This window comes from Schistocerca serialis, chromosome 5 (genome assembly GCF_023864345.2).
Source record: "Schistocerca serialis cubense isolate TAMUIC-IGC-003099 chromosome 5, iqSchSeri2.2, whole genome shotgun sequence".
In the NCBI taxonomy this organism is placed as follows: Eukaryota; Metazoa; Arthropoda; class Insecta; order Orthoptera; family Acrididae; genus Schistocerca; species Schistocerca serialis.
This window is the reverse complement of record NC_064642.1, coordinates 665,026,083-665,048,720: the sequence shown is the minus strand read 5'-3', so window position 1 is coordinate 665,048,720 and position 22,638 is coordinate 665,026,083.

The following is a 22,638-nucleotide window of genomic DNA, read 5'->3' as shown; positions in this document are numbered from 1 at the left end:
CGCAAATGTTCAGTTAAAAAGTTATTCAGGACAGCCGATCCCTGTGTTAGGACGGTGCACTCTTCTTGCAACATACAAGGGACAAACAAAACTTGTGTCATTTTACGTTCTTCGTTCTTCTACTGCAGTGAACTTATTTGGTTTAGATTTATTTCAGTTGTTTCACATGTCTATTGTAAATCAGGTCCTATCAGTGAATCAAACTGTGCCTTCAGACAGTGTTTCTCGTTTATGTGACGAATTAGCAGACATTTTTGCACCGGGCCTGGGTTGCGCTAAAAACTATGAAGCACATTTGGAACTGAAAGTAAACGCGCAACCGAAATTTTTCCGAGCGCGCAATGTTCCTCACGCATTGCGTGTTGAGGTCGCAAGAACATTAAACGATCTAGAATCACAGGGTGTAATTGAACGTGTGCAAGCTTCTCTCTGGGCCTCACCCTTAGTAATTTTGCCAAAACCTTCCGGAAAATTGAGACTTTGCGTGGACTTCAAGGCCACAGTGAATCCACAACTAGTGACTGCTACTTTTCCTTTGCCCCACCCGGAAGATCTTTTTGCTAAACTGTGCCCAGGAAAATATTTTTCAAAGTTGGACCTCGCCGATGCGTACTTGCAAATACCGGTGGACGGCGAATCCCAGCGCGTATTGGTGGTTAACACGCATCTTGGATTGTACAGGTTCAAAAGACTACCGTTCGGGTGTGCATCCGCCCCTGCATTGTTTCAGCAATATTTACAAACTATTTGTGCGTCGGTCCCTACTGCAGCAAACTATCTGGACGATATAGTGATCTCCGGACAGACAGAAGAAGATCATCTTGCGAACCTATGAACGTTATTTCAGGTCTTGCGACAAAATGGTCTTCGCTTGAGGAAGGACAAATGTGTGTTTTTTGCTCGTGACTTACCATACCTGGGCCATGTCATCAATGCCCAAGGCATACATCCGAGTCCAGAGCACCTCCGTGCCATACAAGATTTGCCTTCCCCTCAAAATGTGAAGCAGCTGCAGAGTGTGTTGGGTAAAATTACCTACTATCATCGCTTTCTGCGCAATGCCTCTTCCATTTCCGCTCCGCTTCATCGCTTACGCCGTAAGGGTGTTCCGTTCGTCTGGACGACGGAATGCGAGAGCGCCTTTCGCCAGTTGAAATCGGCGTTGCTTTCTAGTACTTGCCTTACGCCATTCGATCCCCAGAAACCCCTTTTGTTGATGGTAGATGCATCGGATTTCGGGATCGGTGCTGTGCTTGCGCACAAAGTTGGCTCGCATGATCGCCCTATTGCCTTTACGTCCAAATTGCTCTCGTCTGCGCAAAGAAATTACTCACTCAGAGAAAGAAGCTTTGGCTCTCGTGTTTGGTGTCACTAAGTTCCATGATTTCTTGTATGGTCGTCACTTTACCATCATCACAGACCACAAACCTTTGACGTCGCTTTTTCATCCGAACAAGCCTGTACCTCCGCGTACAGCGCAGAAATTCATTCGCTGGTCTATTTTCCTCTCGCAGTACCGCTACGATATCTTGTATCGGTCCACTGCTAAGCACGGAAACGCCGATGCGTTGTCCCATTTGCCTGTTGCTGAGGATAAAGGATTCGATTCCTCCGAACTTGCTTGCATGTTCATTGATTCGGAAACCGATGAAGTGGTCGAATCGTTTCCGATTGATTTTCGTCGTGTAGCTACAGCTACAGCTGCTGACCCGGTCCTTGCTACCGTTTTGCGTTTTGTTGCTACGCAATGGCCTTTGTCAAAGTCACGGATCGAGGATCCGTTGGTTCGCCGATTTTTTGCTCACAAGGAGAGACTTTTTGTTCGACGTGGTGTTTTGTTGTTGCGTTCTGATAATGATCAGTCCCGAGTCGTGGTCCCACGTTCGTTACAGTCCTCTGTTTTACGGCTTCTTCACCAAGGACATTGGGGTATAGTGCGAACGAAACAACTTGCTCGTCAGCACTGTACTTGGTTCGGAATCGATGCTGCGATTACGAATATGTGTTCTTCTTGCGTGACGTGTGCCGAACAACAATCCGCGCTGCCGCGGAAAGTCTTTGCATGGCCAAAAGCCACTTCCCCTTGGCAACGCTTGCACATTGATTTTGCTGGTCCATTCTGGAATGCTCGATTGTTGGTTCTGGTCGATGCCTTCAGTAATTTTCCTTTTGTTGTCCGGATATCTTCCACGACGTCCTCCGCCACCATCCAAGCGTTGTCTGCTATCTTTTGCATTGAAGGTCTTCCGCAGACTATTGTTTCCGACAATGGCCCACAATTCATGTCCGCAGAATTTCAGTCATTCTGCCAGGCCAATGGTATTCAACATCTGACATCCGCGCCGTTTTCGCCTTAGTCAAACGGTGCCGCTGAGCGATTGGTCCGGACTTTCAAGTCACAGATGTTGAAGTTGAAAGAGTCGCATTCGCGGGGGGACGCGTTATTGCTCTTTTTGTCTTCGTATCGCTATCAGCCCCGAGATGGTCGCTCGCCGGCTGAGTTGCTCCACGGTCGTCCTCATCGAACCTTGATGTCTTTGCTGCATCCGCCGCATCAGGTTCCTGTGCAGCGGCAGACTCCTGCTTTTGCTTCAGGCGACGTTGTATTTTATCGCAACTATCGCGGTTCACGGCGTTGGCTCGCAGGGCGCATTCTTCGCTGCCTCGGCCGCGCGATGTATTTGGTTTTGGGGGCCTCTGGTGAGGTGCGTCGGCATCTCAATCAGCTGCGCCTCTGTCGTCGCACGGGTTCTGCCGCTCCCCGTCTGCTTTCAGCGACGGTGCCGTCCGGTCAGCGCCCTGGGGACCCATCTACTGGCTCGCCTCATCCCCAGGTGTTACCGACGATGCCTTCCATTTTGCCACATGGCGACGCGCCGCCGCAGCAGCCGCCGCCGCCGCCGCCGCCGCCGCCGCCTGTTCTCCCGCCGGCGCCGCCCTCATTCGACGCTTCGCTGCAGCCGCCAAGCGCCTCCCTGGGTCGCGCGCCGCCGATCGCTTCCCGTGACCAGCTGTCCTCCGCCATGGAACTCTTACCCGCTCCGGACCACATGACGTCATCGCGCGTCGGGTACCCCGACGCAATGGAGGTCGACCCTTCGGCCCCTCCTGTCTCATTACGGGCGCAGACACCGCATGTTGACGTGCACCCTGGACTAGGTTTTCAGGCGTTTCCTAGCTCCCCTCGGACCAAATGGCCGGGTGCGGGTGGCACAGCCTCGCCTGTTGTTAGGCTCCCCACCTCATCGCATACGTCAACATGGGGTCCTCCCCACGGCGGGCGGAAGCCTTATAACACGACCGTTCGCCGATTTGCGGGGGAGGAATGTGGTGTCACCGCCAGACACCACACTTGCTAGGTGGTAGCTTAAATCGGCCGCGGTCCATTTAGTACATGTCGGACCCGCGTGTCGCCACTGTGTGATCGCAGACCTAGCGCCACCACAAGGCAGGTCTCGAGATACGATAGAGCAGTCGCCCCAGTTGTACGGACGACATTGCTAGCGACAATACGGACGAAGCCTTCCTCTCATTTGCCGAGAGACAGTTAGAATAGCCTTCTGCTAAGTCCATGGCTACGACCTAGCAAGGCGCCATTAGCCTTACCTAGTTTGAGAGTTATCGTATAAATGTCTCAAGAAGAACGATATATACAACAACGATTAAAAGTTAAGTATAAAGCAGCTACGTACTTTTCTTGCTACCATTCAATAGTTATCCTGTTCCAGACTTGACGCCGGTCGGCGTGTGTGTACGCGTGCCTTTCCTTCGGCTCCCTTCCCAGTGTGGCGTAGCAAGCTTGTTACGCCACAACAGGTTGAACCCCTTGAAGAATATCAACGGCCTATGTGGACTCACGAGTAAGAGATGTAGCTAAATCGTCTACTCACATGCTTCTAAGGAGGTCTTTGTCGCTGAGATGAGATTTACATTCTCTCATTGGAATACAATGTACGTCACTGATTTTTGATATAACACGATCTAGCAAACCCCACTGAAAGAACATTCGGCAAGCTCAAGCGATATAGTGCGATAAAAGATCGATGTAGTAATACTTCTCCGCCGGCCAGTGTGGCCGAGCGGTTCTAGGCGCTTCGGTCTGGAACCGTGCGATCGCTACTGTCGCAGGTTCGCATCTTGCCTCGGGCGTGGATGTGTGTGATGTCCTTAGGTTAATTAGTTTTAAGTAGTTATAAGTTCTAGGGGACTGATGACCTCGGATGTTAAGCCCATAGTGCTCAGTGCCATTTGAACCATTTTGATGCTTCTCAAGTGAAATAACACAAATAACACCGTAAATATTTGCGCAATGAATGAGGGACTTAAACCAAGCGCCAAAACAGAATCGCTGTACTAGGTCAAGTTATTCACAACCTATTCCACTGTCTCTTTTATTAGGTACATGCCCAGTAACACACACGAGGTATATGCAGTACTGATAAATATGGCCGTCGTATTCATACTGCATTCATATCCGCGATCAGCTTCAAATAAAGGACGCAATCAATATGGGCGTCGTATTCATACAACGTTCATACAAGTGATACATTTCCTATAAAGGATGTTATAACCAGACAACGGCTATTGCACATGCTGTGGTCACACAATACGGCGCCAACCTGGTTCTCCAGCAGAGGTCCATCACGAATTTCTGTTACTGCAGCATGTAAGCCTGAAACTGTCAAACTTAGGAATCGATTGATAGAATGGCTGATGGAACAGCATACCTTTCAATTTCGAACGGACACAGCTTCATTTCATTAACACACCATTGTAAACAAATCAAAATTAAAAATCTTGTAACATTAGAAGCGACAAACAGGCCAATGCTCCGGAATATACATTGCGTTATAGTAGGAAGATCAGGGTCAAGTAACGTTTCTGAGAGGACGTATTTAAGATTTCGGAGCCTAACACTCCTGATGATATGCCTGTGAAATTCTAGGAAGCTATGGATAATTTAAGAACGAGTAGCCTATTCGGAAGTTCAGTTTAAGAAAAATAGATTTCTCTAAAATTGGAAATCCCGGAAGATGGACAGACAATTGCAGGTAGGAGGAAAGTAACTACAAAGAAAATTTGAATATCGGAAGATATATTTGAATTGATCTAAGAAAGAAGAAGATACAAAAACTATCAGAAATGAATAGGAATACAGCAATGTAAACCAATAAGGTGATGAAATAAATAAGAAGAGCCGGGAAGCTAAAGCTAATTGGTTACAGGAAAAATGTCGAGCAGTTGAAATAGATATGGTCATAGGAAGGACTGATTCAGTAAGTAGGAAAGTGAAACTAACCTTATGTGAAAATAAATGCAAAGGCGTCGCACTAAAGGTGTGGGAGGAATTTCACTGTCAATGGAAGATAAGACAGCAGGTGGGAGTAGAGAGTGCATTGAAGGCCTCTAAGACGGGGAGGACCTGTCTGGTGACATGATAAAAGACGAAACGGGAGTTGATTTCGAAGATGTAGGAGATCCAGAATATAAGTCAAAGAGACCTGTGGAAGACCTAGATCAAATTCGGTCAAGATATTATTTCTTAGGAATTTCCATTCGGGGAAGGGGCAAGCAAAAACGATACAAATTGATTTGTAGACCATATGAGCCTGCAGGCGATGAAATATAGTCCGCATGATCCCGAATACAAAATGGTCAGGTAAATGTGAAAACTGCCTACCAATCATGTTAACAGTTCGTGCATCAAAGTTGTTGATAATAATATTACAAGAATGGAGAAGAAAACTTATGATCTATAAAGTGACTATCAGTTTTCCTTTATTGGAAGGTTTAGGGGAAACAGTTTCAACGTTTCGTTTGGTAATGAAAGCAAGACGAGAAAAATCAAGGCACGTTCGTAAGATTTGTCGTTATAGAGGAAGTTTTCGACAACGTAAAATAGTGCAAAATGTCCAAAATTCCGAGAAAAGTTGGAGTAAGCTATAGGGTGAAATGGGTAACACACAATATGTGCAAGAATCAAGGGAGACAAATAAGATTGGAAGATGAACGAGCTATTCGGATTAGAAATGGTTTGAAACAGGAATGTTGACATTTAACCCAGCTGTTCAATCTGTGCTTCTAGGAAGCAGTGACGAAATGAAAGCAAGAGTCTGGATTGAGATTAAATTTCACAGTGCAAAGATGTCAGTGATAAGATTATATAGTGACATAGGTATCCTCAATGAAAGTGAGGAATAATTACAGGAGCTGTTGAAAGAAACGATCAGTGCAAGAGGTACAAAATATGGATTGACTGTTAACCGGAGAAAGTGTAAGGTAACACGGAAAAATAGAAATGAGATTAGCGATAAGATTAACATCAAACTTGATGATCATGAAACAGGCATTGTGAAGGAGCTCTGCTATCTTGGAAGCAAAATAACATATACGGTCGAAGGTAAATTAACTTCAAAAGCAGACCATGAAAGGAAACAGGACATTTCTGGGAAAAAGAACACTGCTAATGTGAAACATCGACTTAATTCGAAGAAAGAATTTCTGGGAATTTACGCTTCGAGCATAGCGTTGTTAAAAGTGAATCGTGATCTGTGGAAAAGTGGAAAGCAAGTAAACGAAGAATTTAAGGAATTTTGCTAGAGAAGAATGCTAAAGATAAGATAGAAAGCGAGAACGCGCTTAACAGAATCGGCGACATAAGGAACACTGGAAATTTAAGGGACAGTATCACAAATAACTCTTAGGTACATTGACCTAGGTTTCGACACCTACTAAGGGTGTCTTCGTCAGAATGAAATTTTGAGAAATCGTAAAGTTACATTGCTAAAAAGCAGTGATCAGAATTTCGAGCCAGAACTGGCCAGAGTAGAAGAATTTAAAGAACATAATTCAGTGGAGGCTTCAGCCTCAACAAAATGTTTGCGGGCTGGCTCTGGACCGTGAAAGCAGAACTGTATGGGTCAGTGCCCCCAGGTGTAATCGAACCAGTTATATCCAACCGGTAGGCCACTCCATTTACAGTATTTAAGAGCCTTTTGGGGGATTATTGCTGTCCGGTGAATTTAAAGCTACCACAAATCATCAGACGGACGCTGAAACATACCTACATTCCTCTTTCAGATGAAGTGTATACCAAATTAGCATTTCAGATATCTCCTTGTAATGGTCTCTGAGAGTGCATATAAGTTGTTCTTATCATAAACATGGCAAATTAAGTGTAAAAGACAGTAGGACTGTTTAGTGTTACCAGTGAACCTGTAATTTTTCAGTATTGGTTGCAATTTTAGTTTTTTATTTTTCAACGACGTGTTTCGCCTTATTTAGGCATCTTCAGGTTATAGGTGAAAGGTACTACCTGAGCCCCCATCTTACTCTGTTACTCGCTCCCGTGAATGGGAACGCGTTATGCAGATCTTGGTACCTCTCGCGTCCATCTTGAAAAGATAACCTGAAGACGCCTAAATAAGGCGAAACGTGTCGTTGAAAAATAAAAACCTAAATTGGAACCAAGACTGTTTTTAACCAATACTGTTAAGCAATGGTTTGCTGTATGCCACATATGGATTCGAAGAATTTCTCTGTAATTTTTCATTGGTAGAACAGCTTAATCAGTGTGCTTAAGAGTAAACTTTACTAACCGTTGATGAATTATTGGTTACTATTATGATCAAACGGAAGAGACTTTCCAACTCAGCATCACTTAGCCCTAGACACTATCGGCAGCTTCTCTACACTAGAGAACAACGTGGGTGTTCTCTTAACGTATTCACTGGGCTATGTGGAGCTTGAGCTCTGCCTGTCATTGGAGGAAAGCCAAAAATCCTCACCATGCCTAGCAGAATAATTGTACTAATCAAGCGAAGCATTAGTTTTGAGTACCGGCGCTCCATTAGATGGCACATGGATCACTTATGACACAGAGAGCGTGACATGAAGTAACATGTGTACCTTTTATAATTAAAATAGCTCCGAGGAAAAGCGTATGAATCGAAGAAGACATTCAAGTAATTATTTAACTGGCGCGTAAATTCCTCAAATTCATAAAGTGCACAATTTGTTGTTTTGAGCGCAACTACTTGAGTGACTGTAGGTGTAAGGAAGATAGCGAAATTAGTTGGTTGTAATCAATGCTATAATCGATAATTTTCGTGGGGCTGGGAAAAAAGTGCAATTCATTCATGTTCAAGACAGCATTTGTTACTCTACAATAATTAGGTCCTAGATCTCTCTCCATTCTTTACTAGTCCTACTAACACTAATGTCATGTATTCTATTGTTTACTATCTAACTCAAGTTCCAGATTTTTCATCTTGCGGACGCTGAAACGTTCCCTACATGTGCATTTCCAGTGTCCTATTCCGGCTCATCACACTTTTCAGCCACCTTTGGAGTCGGAATATTTCTGATGGTCAGCTTAGCAGTGGTGTCGAAACGTCGAGCTCTTGTACAAGAGGAGTCTTTCACTGCAAACTCAACAATTATATTTCATCATATCAGCTATATTTCAGTTCTCAGTGTGACCACACCCATTATTTACATAGCTGAGTATCAAGCGGATACTGCGAGCGGGAAGCTCATTCCTTTAGAACCTCAGTACTCGCGAGGAACCAGCATCTAAAGAGTCTAAGTAGCAAACTGAGCATAAGGAAGATGTGGACCATGTATTGTGAAAAGAACCCTAAAAACGTTGTGAAATACCATTATTACAGGAGAATTTTTTGTCAATATTTCATTACTGGCTTTGGTGCCCCGTATGTTGATAATTGTCGATATGCTCATCACTGGAAAATCGTACTGAAGCGTAAAGACGAAGCTCCGAAAAGGAGAGCCTGCAAACCCAACTCAAAGTCCACAAAATGAGAGATGACCCTGTTCTACATATAGCTGAAAGCAAATAACAAGGCAATAATAACTCTCAGTTACTACTGTCAAAAGAATCTAGTATTACCAAAGGTGTCCGATTTATTGTTCACGTCAAATTTTACGTTACAGCTTTACAGTCTGGCAGATTACGGTATTGTACATTTGGTTGGACCATGAATATGCCAAAGGATCAAACTAAATAGCGTTGTTGGTTCACTACAGACTAACTTATCTAAACTTCGAAGGAGCGAAAAAACTTCCGTGGTTTTCTGACGGGTTGAGGGTCAGAGTAAGAACAGGACGACGATCAGCAAGTCATGTCTCTGTTTTTTTCCTCGACGTCCAAGACAACTTTGACCCGACAGCGTTTCTGCTAACATCCAAAGACAACTTCGCAAGTAGATTGTCATTGGAAACGCTCCTGTATACATTCCGCATATAAACTTATAACGGTAGTAAGTCTGGGAGAGAATGAATGTCCTGTTCAAGATTGAAAAGGATACGTGGATATTTCAGTGAAAGTTTCTGGCATCTGGTTTTTTAGATTCAAAAAGCCAAAAAAATCGTGTTCACGAAAAGTAAAAACGAGAAAATAGGTCTAGTTCGTGGAGAGTCTTTTACAATTTTGAAACTGGAGAGGGAAGAGCATCCTAAAGAGGGGAAAAAATTTCAGCAAAACAAACGGCTCAACACCAATCACAGTACGTAGAGAACTTTCAAAAGCCAAACTGCGTGATGTCAATTAGCTTTTGGACCCCCATTTCGGTGAAGGCTGAGCGACTAAAAACAAATACAAATTTCACAACGAACAAGATGGCGCTCCTAATGCCGCTGCCAGCCTTTAGAACAATGAAGAGGCCAAAAAGGATTTTGAGCTGATGAACAAATCTGTGGTCGGTGTCACTTAAAAATAGTTCTCAACCAATTTCATTTTCTACAAATTTTTGTCACTGTTTTATTTAAGAAGCAAGTTTCCTCCAGTTTTTTCGTTCTATAACATTTTGTTGATGTTTTACTGATATGCAGTTTGAAGCCTATTTTATACATCGTGTGATGTCGAGAGCATGATGGTGTACTTTTTCTAAAAAAACTAAGTATTTAAGATTAATTTTAGTTCTCTTTTTGACGTCATTAAATCAGTATTTTCTGGGAAAATAATCTCACTGTACTATTTTTATACGCCAAATTTGTAAAATTTTCAGAGCTCTCTTTGAAATAAAACGTATTTTGTTTATATTCGCAATAATTAAATTCCATCCTTCTGTCATTCCTAACATATCCCATAACAACGGGTTTTACAATGGAATGTTGGTTTTTCAATCGGATTGATACGTTTGCAAAGGAGCCTAACTGCATAAATCGGCTGCAAAAACCGCTAAGTCAATATGTCACTTAAGTTTTTAACATGTAAAACATAATCTCACATGTCAGCCATTAATACTAGGTAATGAAGTATTAGTTTTACTTTTTTTTTAGAAACGCATCTGGGCTACTCAGGTGCAGTTACATTGACACACTAAACACAGACATCAGGCAACTAAGGGATTTAAACTCGATAACAATTAATGTAATACTTAAATGGAATATACCTAACTGTAAAGCAAAGTAATCAAATTAGGTCTCATTTAGACAAAAGGCACAGCACCAAATTTGTTAAAAAGATTCAGCAAAGCTAGATCTTGAGTTACTACTAACGTAGACCTTGTACAATACATGATATAAAGAACATTAGTATTTAAAGAAAGTAATAGGTGACTGTGTCCTTAACCAACACTAAAACTCTAATAGAAAAAAAAGAAACTATTATTGTATACAAGCTACATGCCATACAGTCTCGCATTTTATATGTAAATTTATTTTGGACTTAAATTATACAGAATTCTCTAAAATAAACAGAAACATCTAGTTACATATCTTACAGAATGGCATCTTAAAACAGTGTATAAAGAAAACCACTAATAACTGTAGGTCATTTAGATTATATCATGAAGTTAGAGTAAAGACAACTAAGTATTTAAACCTCAGTTACCATACATATAATCCATAAATTGAATATACACAAGCCGGCCGCGGTGGTCTCGCGGTTAAGGCGCTCAGTCCGGAACCGTGCGACTGCTACGGTCGCAGGTTCGAATCCTGCCTCGGGCATGGATGTGTGTGATGTCCTTAGGTTAGTTAGGTTTAAGTAGTTCTAAGTTCTAGGGGACTGATGACCACAGAAGTTAAGTCCCATAGTGCTCAGAGCCATTTTTTTTTTTTTTGAATATACACAAGTATAAAACAGAGTGATCAGCTTGTGGTTTATCTTCTAGCGAAAGGCCTAACACAAAACATGGTAGACACAAACTGACTGTAGGTGACTAATAACCTAGGCTTCGTGTAACACACGTTGTAACATGTCTGTCTTACTCAAGAACATCATTAATTAAATGAAAAGGGTGATTGTGTCTGTAATTAACGTTAAAATGCTCATAGTAAACAGATATTAGCATTATATATAGACTAGCTACCATATTGGCTCACAGTTTTCATGTCAATTCATTTTGAACTGAAATGTGTACGGTGGTACAAAACTGATGCAACCATCTTGCTACATATATTACAAAAGAACGTAAAAAAAATTACACAAAGAAGACCAAGTTATGGCTCATAATGCATGTCCTCAAACTACAGGCTTGCACTATTGGAGTTCAATATACACCCTAATTCACATGAGCCCCCCACATACAGCAATGAAGAATGACATACCCTGGAACAGTGTCACTGCTTAAGGGAATTCTTAGGACAGGGACAGCAAATTGTAGACTTGGGCCTCTTAATGGGCCATATTTCAAACAGCCTATCTTGTCGGACAAGTAGTAAAGTACGTAAAAAGTTAGAGTAATAAATTTTGCTTAGTACTGGCGTTTGTCATTTTGTCTAGAATATTAACGTTCCTTTCTTGTGCAGCCTGTATATGACATCAAGACATAATCTCCTAATGATTGGCTTCAAATGGTTCAAATGGCTCTGAGCACTGTGGGACTTAACATCTGAGGTCATCAGTCCCCTAGAACTTAGAACTACTTAAACCTAACTAACCGAACGACATCACACACATCCATGCCCGAGGCAGGATTCGAACCTGAAATCGTAGCAGCAGTGCGGCTCCGGACTGCAGCGCGTAGAACCGCTCGGCCACACTGGCCGGCTCCTAATGATTCTCACATTCTATTGCTGATCTGTTTATGATGGACAGCTTATATTGAAAAAAGTTTGGGAAGATAAAAGAAAGCAGAATGTGAAGCAATGTTAAAGAGAAACTGCCGTCTGGATACAAAATTGAACAATACACTTAGGCTTACTAGATATCTGTGGCCTTTTTACTGTATCTTAGCATGTCCTTCCGTCCTAAGTATGAAACACGTTTGCCTTCTTCATAGAATTGAAGTACACACAGATTATACGTAATGCGTTTAATTACTTCCACTGTTTGTAGCACTCACACTGCCGTGTTACTGGGTCATAAAATGAGAAATCAGAATATTTGCTCTCTAAAATAACTTACACGAAACGCTTTTCTTTGATCACGCTATAGAGACAAACTATTTTCACGTCATCTTTGAGGAGGTGTTTCAAGAAGATTGTCCAATCTGAAATCGTTGTTGACCAACAGAGAAATCTTGACTGCAGTGGTCAATAAGTGTCTTCAGTAAATCAGATATTGATAAAAATGCAGTTCGTAATGATAGTTACTAAAAACAAAGCTTCTTGACACCCATCATGATTGTCTGGACATTACACACATACATAGTACGTTTACATGTAACACGGAACCTTCTTCGAATAGTTATTCCTCTTCCAGATTTCATACATCAGTTCAAAGAGAACAATACCTAACGAGTCGTTCTATAGTGTATGTTAAATACTGAGCTGATGAATTCATTAATTTCAAGTAATCGAATGATTTAAAAAATGTCAGCATAATGGAAGATTCAGCGTGGAAGAAAGACATAAGTTGTAAAATAGTTAATAATTATTATTATCATCTTAAGCAATATATAGTAATTATAATTGACACTTCCAATTTATAAGTCTAAAAAAGATTATATCTAAGTCTCATGAAATAACTGAGTGATGAACGCCATCTGCAAAATATATAGCAAGCTGTGGCGTTAAAACCAATAAAATGTGTTGACAATAGGTGCGTGATTCGCGTCTGATATAAGTTTTGTTATGTGCGGTGTATTTCAGTGATATATCTGTAATATTTATTTACAAAATACGATTCAACTTGGAAAGTTAAATATACTGAACTCTCTCCTCAATGCAGTACTACATGCTCAAGAGTTGTTAAATTTAGCTTCCACTATTAGATTTCGTGATTCCAAGAATAGCATCGTGTGTGTGTTTGTGTGTGTGTGTGTGTGTGTGTGTGTTTGTGTGTGTGTAACAAGTTTATTTTATAAACACCTTAATTTGCTCTGAAGGTATTTCACATTCAAGTTTCTGATCTAGAAATTATTGCACACCAATGATGTTCATTCAACATCCTCGCTGAATTAGAACCTTGGAGATGTTTAGAAATGTAAACCTGTTCCACTGCCTATTTTCTTTGGAATGAAGTATTAGAGTAAGAGTTTTAATGTGTTAATCCTTGTTTAACAAAGGTAGTATCTTTTAGCCCAGATGTAAGGAACTGAAAATAATGGGAAAGCGTATGCAAGAAGACAAAACTGTTTCGCCATATTTAACTGTTTCACTGTATGATATATTACTTAAAAAGAAACACGTACGAAAATAAGTTATGAAATTTCATCTCCTGTGAGGTAGAACTTTAACAGCCGTATTAACGACGACATTAAATCCTCATTGGCGACCTATTGAAGAAAGGTTCATAAGGTTGATCCACAGATGTCTCATAATCTTTACAGTTCATTCATCATATCGATTGACGTTTGTCTACTAAATTTCTACCGGCCTGAGTGGCCGAGCGGTTCTAGGCACTACAGTCTGAAACCACGCGACCGCTACGGTCGCAGGTTCGAATCCTGCATCGGGCGTGGATGTGTGTGATGTCCTTAGGTTAGTTAGGTTTAATTAGTTCTAAGTTCTAGGGGACTAATGACCTCAGCAGTTGAGTCCCATAGTGCTCAGAGCCAGCCATTTTTCTCACTGTAAATAAAGCTGCCTCTTTCTTGCACCATTAGCACTTCGCCGGCCGAAGTGGCCGTGCGGTTAAAGGCGCTGCAGTCTGGAACCGCAAGACCGCTACGGTCGCAGGTTCGAATCCTGCCTCGGGCATGGATGTTTGTGATGTCCTTAGGTTAGTTAGATTTAACTAGTTCTAAGTTCTAGGGGACTAATGACCTCAGCTGTTGAGTCCCATAGTGCTCAGAGGCATTTGAACCATTAGCACTTCCGTATACTGTGCTTATAAGAAACAACGCCCTCATTTCTTTTTCGTGTCAAGAACAAGAACAATCTAGTAACACTTATTCCACTATAAGCACTAGCTTAGTCACCGGTACTACATCGTAGATAATCTATTAAAGAATGATTAGTTTCTACTTTTCATTTGCTCAAAAATCGTGGCCAGTTTTATTGATATAATAAAGTAATGCTTTGCTTCTAATTTTAAGATGAATCTCATAGTAATATATGTACTGATAAATGGTCGTTTAAATGTTGGCTCACACTATTAAAAAATAGTTACTGTATTTGTGGAAAGTCAGTCTGCGTTACGTTTTTCACGCACTCTTTTCTCGCTTTATACAACTTGGTTCTCCTATCGCTCCTTCTTGTCTCACTGGGAACTGCATCTTGGTCTAAAGTTTTGTGCCACAGCCTGGTAACCATGTTTTTCTTAATCTGTAATACTGACAAAAAGCCATTTAGCAAATAGCAACATTTCCGATATGCTCGCCCCTCTTTTTCGTTAAAGAGAAATGGTAATGTTTCGTTTCCTTTCTTCGGTCTCGCCGAATCATCTTTTAGGAGACGTGTCGAACTATGTAGTTGCTCTGCCACTCCCGGATTCTTTTCTGGTAAAGCGTATGGTGAATTTTTCTTATGTCTTGCATGATAAGTTCGTTACATAGTTTTCCGAGGGAATGTTTACGATCAGGTATCTTGGGTTCGTATCTGAAACAGTGAAACAGTGTCCCATCGTTAAGTAGGTAGAAGCAGTAAACAGCGACGAGGGGGGAGATGGGCAACATATCACGGGTTTTTAGAAGTAGGCAGAAGTTTGTACACGCAGATAAAATATACGAGATTGTAAGCACAACGATCTAAGTCAAGAAATCAAGTATCGTTAGTAAAAAGGCATAATTAAACCATTTTGTAAGAAAATTTCATTTCTTACTGCCAACACCCTCTCCCCCCGCTGGTTAATGAAAATCCTCTCCAATGGACGACTGCTGCTAATCTGAAATTGGAAGTTGTCTGGCAACAATATAAGTGTAGTGCATAGAACAACTAAGTGCAATCGCGTGCTGTCCTTGAGTCGTGCTGCGGCTCGCGTTGGTGCTGTTGTAGGTTTCCGTCCTCGGTTGGAGATTAGACTGTATCGTTTAGTTGACATGGTTGTGGTTGTTTGTCTTCTTCTCGTCTTGACTGGTGCCACCGGGTTTCGCAAGCGTTGCCTGTCCGATAGTGGCAGCAGTGGCGGTTATCGATATGTAATAACTGTCGTCCTATCTTTCGGGCGACATCGTTGTTCTTCCGGGTCGTGTCAGTGGGCAGTTCTGTTGGGGACGCAGGAGCAGCGAGGTTCGCACAGTGCCAGAAAAAGCTGAGACTGCTGGCGGCGGGCACGGACTGCCGGATCCAAGGCCTGTGGTCACGAGGGTGCACGACCTCGGTGTAAATCGGATCCTGCCAGCTTGAAGTTGAGTGCTTTTGGACCCAACTAGAGAAACCTACACTGCTGTGAGATCTAGCGATTCTCCAGTAACTTGGGTTCGTGTTGCTGCTTGTAGTCTTGCCGAGGTGAAGAGCAGCGAGTGGAGTGCTTGAGGAAGGTGGATATGATTAGCTTTCCTGGACTTCTAATTACTATCTATTGCGTTCAATTTCTTACTATTTGTTAAGTTCAACCAGAGGTATTTTCCTGCATGGTGGCCGTTAACGCCCCAGTTACCTGACCTGGGTGGATAGTGTACGTAACGGCAGTGTACGTTTCCTCGCCTTGCCGTTGCTATCCGGTGCAGGTTTTAGTTTTGACAGCCTTCTTGATTGTAGGTTGGTTGGCAATTCTTCAACTTTGGTGGCAGTGATTCCTTTCTCATTCTGGGCGCTCTAAGCACAGTATCCTGTGGGCGGAGTCCAGACCACCGGTTCCGGTTTTGGCGTATTTTTACATCTTTGCATTTGGTTTATTGGACGTCAGTTAGCCTCAGCAAGGTTATCGTTAGTCATTCGTTAGACTGCCACTCGTCTAAGTTACCATCTTGTGAAATGAAAGCAACTCGTGGCTGCCTACCTCATCGCTCGCGAAAGTCTTTTTTGCCGAACCTACTCAGAAATCGATTCCTGGTCCACCGTCTCTGACTGCCCCTTGTGTTTTATTATTGTATTTGCTGTTTTATTGTATGTTTATAATTTTTTTACATATAATGGCCATTCTTGGCGTTACATCAGGTTTCAATGGTTGTGCTACCAAGTTTATTACCACTTTGTCTCACCTGTTTAGTGATCTCTTGCCTGTCTTTATAAATTAATATTTTTTACTTCATTGCTGTTTTACAGTATGTTCGTTAATTTTGTTTAATAATTGCCGTTCTCAGCAGGAAAGGTCTTCAGCCGTGACTGCGGTTACTGGCCTTAAAATTCTAATTTGGATCACATTGGCTTGTTTCTAAAACATTATTATCTGTGTCTGTATTTTATGCTCATTGGGTAAATTGTAACGCACTGAGAGCACTATTAATTACGGAGTTGTTTATTCCTTCATTAATAATGTGTGTTATTTTATTTCTTGCTGAGTCTGGAATTACCGTTTTAAAATAAATGTGTGTAATTGCAAAGCGGAATCAAGAGTAACTGATTACGGCGTCATCCACAACCGTAACCGAATCCTGACTTCCTTGATTACCAAGTTTCAGTCCATGATGCTCCCTACGAGAATCTACTGCATTTAACACAAAATATATTTGCCCTGCGCTAGCTGCGCCCCTACTTTGTTGTCAGACAGCTACCACTTTTATTTTTGCAGGAATTGTCCACAAAATCGGTCGGACTACGCCACTGTCTAGAGGAGAGCGCAAATCGTACAACGAATTTGTTGAGGTTGTGTCGTAACAATTAGTGTTAATACACCTTTCATTGTATAATATTGCTTTATTGGTACTTTTCATGCCCTTACCTTTATGTTTTGGAAACATGTCTCTTCCACTCATCAGGACGCCTCTTCCTTTTCCGGGTTCTCGGTGTTGTTCTGGTCATTTGCAGCTATGACTTCTTGCAGGATTCCCACTGTTTCAATAACTCCGACTTCGCTTGACCATCTTCTGCGTTTAAACTTTCACAAAATCATTTTCTTCAAAACACTCACGCAAATCTATCAAGAAACAACTTCCTGATCAACTGAACTGTGCTTACAGGCGTATATTTCGACAATGCGTATACAGCGAGAGTTTCATTGTGGTGTACTAGTTGGCTACAGCGCAACCAACCTAGCTCTGAATAAGAAAAATGTCCCTCCTAATAGTGACAGACTAGAAAGTAGCTTTTAATATGTGTAGATTGTTAAGTCTGATGACAGTTGGCGTGCTTTGCAGCCGGACATGAGACGGCGACCGCCATTCCCGTTGGCGTGTTTTACAACTATTGGAGACTCAGCGGGCGTTGCACCCGAAGAAAACATGCAGTTAGCGGCTTTTGCAACCGAAAACGGTTTCCATAGCCATCTTCAACGGTTTATAACGGGTTTTGCACCCTGCAACTAATTCCATTGCATAGGCGCAGAAAAAATCTGTACGGCAGCGTGCCCAACTCAGAATCAACAAGAAATGCTTTTGCATCTGGGCTGCTCGTTTGATTCTGACGATTAGAACTGATATCGACGAATACTGAACTTAAGTCATTCAATATTTTCGATTACTGACCTTTTATTAACATTGTAAACCTACTTCCACACTACTCCACACTTAAGATATAAACGTGTATTGTATTCCCATAAAAGAAGCAATAATAGCGATATTTACTATTTATTATTCTTTGGAAACTGTATAACGAAAAAAAGGAGATCCACTTTGTACCTCAGCGTATCAAGATAGTTATTATGTTTCCCTGCTACAATGTGGCTTTATGCTTTAATGGCTGTTAAATATGCCGTTTGATTCACATCATATTCTTTGAGCTCCATTTTCATAATTATGACTATATTAAATCTTTTTACTGTGATTGGAAGTAATGTCACTATGGACTTTCATAATACAAATATTGCCAACCTATAACTAAAGCAAAGATTCCGTGTTCTTTGGCTGTAGTTCTTTATATGTCTTTATGATCTTTGACAGTACTGTCTTCGAGAGTTTGTATGTAAGCGTGAACTAGTAGTTAGAAGCTCAGAGTTGCCTAGTTTACACTATTGTATTTTTTATGAATCAATGTATTTTGAAGGTTGTTTTGTAGCAAGTTTATACTCGATATACTGCTGTCTCATATATGAATGTAATTTGTTTTTCACCAATCGATGTACAGCTTTGTAAATACTTTTCAGACAATCGTTCTTCACACTTGTGTTTTCTTATTCTAAAAAGCGTCTCTGTGCATACTAAAATGGTTTCCTGTTTCTTTATTTTATAGTTCTCAGTGATGATGGTTCGTACAGCTAGTGGGTCAAAATGCTTTGCTTCTAATTTCCGAGAGCCGTAAAAAGTTAACAAGAAGAAGTTCGAAGCCTCTAGTGTGTGTTAAATATACACATTACAGTAAGAAAAATTGCTCTGAATAGGCGATCCGATGGTTAAATTGCTGTGAACCAATGGAGCTTACGAAGCAGATGGAGAACAGTCATCTTTGATTACTATCCGCAGTCTCCGCTTTAAGAAGCATCTGTTCGCCAAGTTATTTGAAATAACAGTATCGCCACATTTTTGGTATATATTCTCGTTTTACAAATGTAAGGCTACGGGTATATTCTAAGTTACAATAACTCTTGTGCAGTTACATGCAGATTTACATAGATGTTGTCATTTAGATGTTGCTAAAGAACGTGATTTGAAGGTGGCAGAGGTGTTGTGGATACATCTATACCACGTATTAAACGTAGCTATTTTTTTCATACAATACAGTGTGGAGTGGTCTAAATGGAGTCGGTCCTGGAGGTCTCAACATAAAATCAGAACTGAAACAATAAACTGAGTCGGAGTACGAAGTGGGTTCGTCAGAGCGATGAATATTTATTACGCGTCACGCTCTGTTAGTTTCGCGAATTTTCATTCAGTACAAAAGCACAATTCCCCCATTCGTTTGTTCCATCGGAAATATTCAAAGCCGTATTCAGTCGAGACAGAACGGTAGGGAGGCCGTAATATAACTCAGAGTGGCAATATTCTGTCTCTCCTAATGCAGGTCACGTACGAAGCAAAAAAATGAGAACAGTTCGTAGTGTTCAAGAGAAACACGTACAGGTTTCCGAAGTAAGCTGTTTTAATTATGAAACGAACTACTTCACGCAGAATGTATCTAATGAGAATGTCTGGGAAATTATGTGTGACAAGAGCAGAAGTCTATCTGAGGAATACCTTTCGAATTGAAAAGGTACTTGTAATGCGTGTGCCAAAATTCAGACACGTTATAGACAATTTAAAAAATAAACACTGCTCCATTCTCCATCTCGGCTGTTCTACAGTAACTTCTTTATGCAGGCGTAACTTCTTTTTAGAAAAAACGTTTTAGAGTTCTCAGTTGTGATTTAGAATATCTTATTCGTCACGTTCTATGAGCAAAACATTGAAAAAGATACACCGTGAAAGAATTATCCGAATGGCTCTGAAATCGGTAGATATGATGCACGTTTACAGACAAACAAATGATTATAATTTCGTAAAAACTGGGCGACCGCTACGGTCGCAGTTTGGAATCCTGCCTCGGGCATGGATGTGTGTGATGTCCTTAGGTTCGTTAGGTTTAATTAGTTCTAAGTTCTAGGCGACTGATGACCTCAGAAGTTAGGTCGCATAGTGCTCAGAGCCATTTGAACCATAAAAACTGGATGACGAATTCAAGAGAAAGAGTTTCATAAACTGAGCAAGTCTGTCACGTGTTAGTCCACCTATGGCCTTACGCAAGCTGTTATTTAGCGTGGCATGGATTGAAAGAGCTGCTTGATGCCCTCCTGAGTGATATCGTCTCAGTTTTTCTCCAACGGCGGCGTTAGATCGTTAATATCCCGAGCAGGTTGGAGACCCTTACTGCTAACGCTCCAAACGTTCGCAGTATGGAAGAGACGCAGAGACGTTGCTGGGCAACGTAGCGATTGGCACCACTAAGATAATCAGGCATTCTCGTCGCGTGCGGGCTGGAATTATGTTGCTGAAATGTAAGGCCGTGGTGTCTTGCCAAGAAGTGCAACAGGACGGGGCGTTGAATATCGTCGATATACCTCCGTGCTTGTAAGAATGCTCCGAATGGCAACCCTTAAGGATCTTGCTGTGAAATGAAACACCACCCCAGACCACCACTCATGGTTTTCGGGCTTTATGACAGGTGACAGTCAGGTTGGTATGCCACCGCTCTCCGGGGAACCTCCAGAAACGTCATCGCTGGTCTTCGGGGCTCAATTTGAAGCGGGACTCATCGCTGAAAGTAATTCTACACCACTCAGCGAGATATCAAACCGAAGTGAGAATGTTTGGAGCATTGTGGGCAGGGCCTTCCAACCAGATCGGCAGTTTGACAATCGAACACGCCGAATGGATGGAATTAGGCACTGTTTCTCGCATGGGGGCATCCAACAACACAATCAATCAATCTCAAGCAGAATAATTGCTTGCATTAGCGCCAGGGGTGGAACAGCTCTGTCATTTTGAATGTACATCACATCTGCTGACTTCTGTCCCATTCGGATTATGCCTTCGGGGTACGTCGACTTTTTTTCTTAGAGTGTGTATGATGCTTTTCTTATCTGTCTTATAAGGATTCAATATGGATCCCATACGCGATACCGCATGTTACTATTCGATAAGCTATTCCCTCCCAAACTGGAAGGAGCACATCTCTTCTAGCAGCAACAAAGGCTTCTTTGATGCGATCTCGAAGCTACGCTGGGACAATGACATGGTCTTTCCCAAAGCCCCAGAAAAATAAATCGCATTGTTGACGTCGAGAGCACTCTCAACAACACTTCGTTATGAGAACCAGTGCGACCCATGCAGTGTCATTGGAAATATTCATTCAGATACCCTGTCGGTCATTATGGAAGGTGGACTGAAGCTCTGTACTGTTCAAAAACAAAATCTCTGAATTCCTCATCTGGGTCATGACAAGATACGAGTATCCCGTCAAAGTTCTTTCGGCAAAGAAAAATTTTCCGTAAAACTTCCATCAGCACAAGGCAGTGAAGACGACCAAATGTTGAGAAGCTCTGACATTCTCAATGATTCGCTAGTGGTGTTGTGAATCCCAGATTCTAACATGATGCTTGTTGAGTTTTCCGTTATTATGGATTGTCGCCTCATCACTGAAAACCATCCTATACTTAAAACCGTCATATTCCAGGAATCTCTTTATGTCTACCACTAAAATAGTGTGCAGCTTTTTATCACTTTCACTGAGGGCCTACACGAGTAGCTACCTGCGAACCTCGAATGTCAAACGCTTGCGAATATCATCCTAGATTGTTTTGCGGGTCACTGCTAGCTCAGTACCCGCTTTCCGAATAGCTGTTGTAGGGCTACGTCGGAAGGATTACCGAACTATGTCCACTGTCTCTTGTGAATGAAAAGAACTTCCTGTGCTTTTTCTTTCCTCCGAGGAGTTGGTGGTGTGGTTAGCACAATTGACTTGCATTTCGGAGGACAGTGGTTCAAATCCCCGTCCGATCGTCCTGGTTTCGGTTTTCCGTGATTTTCCTAAATCGATCCAGCAAAATGCAGTGCTAGTTTCTTTGAAAAAAGGACTGCCAATTTCCATTCCCTTCCCGTCATAATCCGAACTTCTGCTCCGTCTCTAATGACCATGCTATGGACAGGACGTCACACTCTATTTTTCCTTCCCTCTTTTTTCCTTTTCATATGTGGATGGAGCACGAATTGTCGCCGAAAAATGTGCTGAATTGTGTTAACGGACTTGGTCTTTACGTATCCCATCACACAAAATTCCTTCTGTTGTTCTCTCAAGGACATAATGAGAGAGTTATAATGTTGGGAACGGCAGATATTTCAATCAAACCCTGGAGTATCTAATGTCAACTCTTAAGACTGACTCCCTGGTAACCTAGGAAACAAAGTAAAGGAAAAGATATAATCTTTTCGAACACACACCATCATACACTCAACTGATTTCGGTTCTATGCTATTAGCAACTGTCGCTTCTATTGTCATAACTTCACACCTCCATCCTGTGTAAGTGGTTATAAATTTGAGTCACTCGTTTTAGTATACAACTGTTGGCCACTAGACGCGAACGAGAAAAACAATCACACTCGTCAACGAATTAAAACGACATTATTGCGTCAGCTGCAGACTGTTACATATTGTTAATATTTGACACACATTTGTATACATACACTAAAACCTTCCTAATCCAAGCTCGGATAATTTGACCATCCCATTTCCGGTGTTTGTTAATGTGCACAGCCCGCTGCTACAGGCAGTTTTCGATATT